We start from the raw sequence: 6076 nt of genomic DNA on the forward strand, positions 1-6076 counted from the left end.
AAACTAGACATAGAAATTTAAAAACTTTTCGAATGGCTTACCAAGAACACTCACAAAGAAATAAGAATTCCTCTTGAAAAAAAAAATATAAAACGTGATCAATCAAAGAAACTTATAAATTAATATTCGTTTGTTCATAAGTTGAGCATACTAAAAGTTTGTGAGGAGATGATTGATATCTTCCCATGTACACAATTTAGATATGAATTGAAAGATAATAATAAGGCATGCCACATTCTTACACAATTAACAAATCAATTACAATTTTATACAAATATGAAATAGATCGAGCACCTGTGAAAGTGAATTGATGTGAAAGAGTTTTAATCAGTCCTAACAATGGAGTACTCTCGAAGAAGTTGGTTTTTTTAGTAGATCTTTTGGGCTTTAATGTGGATAAACTATGTGATAGCAATAAAAATCTATATGGGGTCACATTTTTGTTTCGGTGTAGTTTCTGAATGCTTCGAGCTATGTTCATGGAAAGGCACACGTTTAATTACTTCGGTGCCGACATTGAACAAAGAAGAGATCATCTTGTAATGCCTCGCTGAAAACAACCAATTGAGGATATTCCTCCTTCAAGATAGGCACAAATTAAGATAGAAGATTAAGAGATAAAAAGAAGAATATGTCTGTTTGTGTTAGTGATTTCAAGAACACCATTACAATATTTACAACTAGCCAACTAACTAATCTCATCTTTCTATTACTTATTATTTTTGGTCAAATCCTTTCTTGAGGACTAGATGTTAAGTTCACTCCCCCCACCACATTCATCGGATCCAATTAACTCATGAACTAGAAAATTTAAATCAAACAATCAAATCACAGGGTGTAACTCAATTCACAATATATGTTAAATTTATAAATTTATAGGAGAATATCTATATCTTACAAAACATATCATTAAGGAGGAATAAAAAACTTTGAGTGTGATTAAGTTCTGAATCAACAATTATTTCCATAATCAAACTCGGACCAAGGGATTAAAATTCATAAAAATACCTCAAGATTTACAAAGTTAAAAATCTTAATTACAATGATTATAAAAAAAATATATAAATCAAACTAATTATAATTGATTTAATTATCATACTTATCTCTTTCAACTTGTGCCAACTTTTATTTTTGGAGGAACCTGAAACAACCTAATCAATCAATAAACTATTTTTTTTTTTAACTTTTAGACTAAAACATTTTAAACTTTTAGAACTTAATTTATTTATTTTTTCTTTTCCATCCATTTTTCTTACGGTCTTGTACTAAGTATCTTAATTTGATCATATTTGTTGTATAATTTTTTCATTATATTTAAGTAAAGAAGTTAATGATATACGTAAAATGATACATGTAGAAAAATAAATTATTAAGTAAAACAAATAATTAGCGCAAATGCTTGTTGGCACGAAGCAAATTTCTTATTAAAAGTACGAACGTGACTTTTTTTTTTTTTTCCTATCACACGGTTCCCGTTTGTAATTTTTTTTTCTTTTCTTTTATATTGCAAATTCTTCTTTTTCTGACTTTTTTATTTATCAAAATTAGGTGATTTTATAAAATTATATATTAAATTTGGTGGTAAATCTTTTTTCCTTTTTTATAGTACAAATGCTTCTTTTTACAACTCTTTTTTTTTTATCAAATTAAGTAATTTTGTAAAATTATATTAAGTGATTTCAAAATTATTTATCAAACATGAATGATTTTAATATACGAAAATAATAATAATTGTCTATATAGACGATAATCACAACCGATGTAAAGTGACTTTTTTACATCACGCTAATGTAAAAAGTAATTTTTTTATGTGAAATTGTTCTTCTTGATTATTGGAAGTTTCAGATTGAATCAGGAATTTTTTTATTTTTTATCTTTTAAAAATTTAATTACACATCAGAAATTGAATGTTTTTGTGCGATTTGTGTTATTTGGTTTCGTACAAATGGCATTTTGCAGAATAATTAGTTATTAAAAAAATTATCTGTACCTTCAATTAATATCAAATAAAATATTTATATACAATATATAATAAGTAAAGACATTTTTTTAAATATATTTAATAAAAAAATTTCATCGTGACTCCATGACCTAAATCAAATTAACCTTATCTTAATCGGGTTGGCTTAATTCATATTAAGTGGAAAAAAATTTAAATCCTAACCAATTAAACCAACCCAATTAAAATTGTTAAGTTCAAAATTAAACCAACCCTAACCTTATCTTAATCGGGTTTTATTTTTTTTATAATATTCGAAGTATATTAAAGATTTTTTTTTAACCCTCCTCTTTCTAAACGAGTCTAGTTCTCTTTCAAGTTTCAATATATTATGTATAGAGTATAAGTTTACAATTAAATACGTACTTGTAAAAGTTATTTATAATGAAAAGGAAATATATCTAGCAAATGAGTATAAGCTTACAACTTGGGCTGGTTTATAAACCAATTGAGTAGAGTTATACATACTTCAAATTCAGTTAACTCGAAGTTAATTTATTTGATTTATGAATAAGTTTAACAAGTCAATTGAAAGTCTCAAAATTATATTTAAGTTGGTTGGATTAATTGTCAGACTTAATTACAGTTATTGGATTATTATACACAGATTTATCAAAATAGGTTGACTTTACGTTTTTCATGGGCTACGCAAGTAATATATCAATTTGAGCTCAAGCAAAATTGGGCTTGTACATCAAAGGTTACGAGCTGGGCTATAATAAAGAGTAGAGGCTTTTACTTTCTCCTTCCCACTTATGCTTCCTGCACCTCCTAAAAACTTTAATGTGTATACTGTCCGATTGGGTTTTTTGGGGTGCTGGAAGCAAAAATTATGGTACACGAAGTAATTCCCAGGAATAGATGGGTTGTAAATTCGTAGGCTATAGGAAGAAAAGAAAAAAAGAAAGGAACAAAGAAAAAGAAGTAAAAAAGGGTAAAGTTATAATTTTTTAAAACATATTGGGTGTAGAAGAAATTTGTTGGGTGTAAGAAGAATAACCCAAAATTCTAACCAATGTGTTAGAACTAACATAATGGCCCAGGGACTCATGAAGAGGACCGGGAAAGGGAAAAAGAACTATCATGGTGTAAATTCATTTTAATGTAATCAATGATATTATATATTTATTTGGTAGTCATAATAATTGTAAATCTCATTTTTGGGGTGTATATAAGAAACGAGAGAGATGACCAATAAGAACCTGACGCAAAAGAAGAAATGCATAGATGACAAAAAGTAATATTTAACCTTTATTAAAATTTGTTAGGACCATTGGTGATGATTCCCGAAATGAAAGAATATAAATTGGAAACGAAATTGCACTTTTACTATTTGAGTGGGGATAAAAAATGTTTAGGGAAAAAAATTAAAATAGGGAATACAAAAAAAGTTTTCAAGTAAAGAAAAAAATGTTGGAAACTTTAAATAACATACTTTTTTGTTTCTGCATTGTTTCTATATATGAAATATAAACGAACGTGTTATATAAACTATTCATAATAATTGTAAATCTCATTTTTGGGGTGTATATAAGAAACGAGAGAGATGACCAATAAGAACCTGACACAAAAGAAGAAATGCATAGATGACTAAAAGTAATATTTAACCTTTATTTTATTCAAGAGGATGCCTTCTACAATAGTCCTGCAAAGTTGATAAATTTGGTGGATACATAAAAGATATTCTTTTTTTTCCATCACTTTTGACATGTATGAAAAAAGATTCTGAAATTTCATTATTTATAAAAATTTTAAATCAATTATTTTTTTATATATGGAAATAGATGATTTCATCGTTTATATATCCTTACAATAATGGAACCCTCAATTCAACTTTTTTTTTTTTTAAGTGAACTCAATGGAACTTTTGTTTTTGCCAAGGAACTCAATGGAACTTATAAACTGTTATTAGAAGTTAAAACGATTTTATATATCTAAATTTTAATTTTTTTTAAAAATTTAATAATTAATTTACTTTTATTGCTATGAAAAATATCTTATTTCATTTTCACCCTTTATTTCAACACTCTTCCTTTACTGGCGACCTCCGTTCCAATGACTCGTGGTGACAGTAAGTATAACTTGCTGAACCCGTGAACCATACTATAGGTATTGATAGTTTATCTCAGTCATTCATTTTATGTTTTTTCTTGACACAGATTCTGATTTAATATTGTGACCAGAGAACACGATGGTCCAAATTAAATTTTGTTAGGACCATTGGTGATGATTCCCGAAATGAATGAATATAAATTGGAAACGAAATTGCACTTTTACTATTTGAGTGGGGATAAGAAATGTTTAGGGAAAAAAATCAAATAGGGAATACAAAAAAAGTTTTCAAGTAAAGAAAAAAATGTTGGAAACTTTAAATAACATACTTTTTTGTTTCTGCATTGTTTCTATATATGAAATATAAACGAACGTGTTATATAAACTATTCAGTTTAAACGTAAGTTAAAAGAAAAACATACACATATTATCCTTTTTTTTTTGTTAAGATGATTAATTAGTTATGGAAAGATGACTTTTCTATCACATATTATTATTTATTGTTTACTACCGTAAATATAAAATCTAGTAGAACAACCAACACTGGACGTAAATCTCATTATATTTTATCATTTTTCTTTTACATGTAACATTATTTTGTCTTTTTTTTTTCCATTTATTTATTCCCAACCGTAAACTTTAAAGAAACATCATGTTTACCTATGTTTGGTAATCTCCTCTAGGTTGAAAATTACAAGTGGCAACAGAAGCTGTAATTACAGTATGAAACAAACATAAACTTTTGTCCTTATATATAAATCCGTGGCAGCGTGGTTCTGTTAGAACATCTAGTCAGTCAGTGGCACAAACTTCCATTGTTTGGTAGGTACCGTATACTACTTACAGTAAGTGGTGAATATTATGTTTCATTGGAATGTCTCACGTATCTCTCATGTTTGATTAATCAAATGTTTTAAGTTTTTTTCCTTATAAAAAAAGCATGTTTCATTAGAATCATGCGGAGCTACATTGGGTTGAGGTTCACTATTCACGTAATTTTTTACTTTCAAAACATGCTGCCTACTAAAACATTGTTACATTAGTTTATATAAATAAATAAAAAACTCAAAATAAGTTCCTTTACTTTCAAATAAATCTCACAACTTAAATGTTATTTTAGTCTTGAAAAGTATGTTAATATTTTTTTAAGAGATGTTAATATTATTATTTAAGTCATATAAGTTCTTTAATTTCAGATTAAAATAAGTGATGGATTGCAATTTATGAAGACCAAATTAGCAATTTACTCTGTTTTTTAAGATAACCTTTTTTTATTAATTATTTTTTTTCGAAATTGTAAAACAAAAAGTGAAATTTATTAAATAAGAAATAGAATTTAGATAATTTTATAAGTTATAGTAAATTTTAGTCAAAAAAAGTATGTTAAAGAATATATTCTTAATATTTCTCTTATATTAAATGATACTCTTGTTTACTATCAATATTCAATGTTTACATGACTTAATTAATAAACATAATATTGATGACTTAATTAATAAACATAATATTGATTAATAATAAGTATAATTTATATGTTGCTTTGAAATTTTTAATGTTGATTAATAAGTATTAAAAAAAGAATTATGCTTATCAATTAATATTATATTTATTATTATGTTTGTTGTAATTTAGGTTTATTTTTAAGTATTTATTGTAATGTTATGTTTATAACTATAAAAAAAGGAGAGAGATAAAGATTAAATTATCCTTAGATGAAATAAAAGTTGGGATCTGTTTGGTCCAATCTATTTAACAACTATGTTGTCAATCATATATTTTCGTCTCTTCTTATCACGTAGACTCTTTCATTAATAGTATGGACAAAAAGTTAACGAATTTATCTCAGCCTTCTATACACTTGAAAACAAAAATGATTATTAATCCTAAAATAAATCAAAATAATATCGATTATCAGATAGAACGTGACATCGGTGGTCCCCAGGAAAATTTGCGGGTCCTAATAAATCTTTTGGAGATTTTGCTAGATAGTCCCTAGTAGCTTCACCGAAAAGAGTTTGGAGAATT

The sequence above is a fragment of the Glycine max genome, chromosome 10 (assembly GCF_000004515.6).
Source record: "Glycine max cultivar Williams 82 chromosome 10, Glycine_max_v4.0, whole genome shotgun sequence".
Taxonomy (NCBI): domain Eukaryota; kingdom Viridiplantae; phylum Streptophyta; class Magnoliopsida; order Fabales; family Fabaceae; genus Glycine; species Glycine max.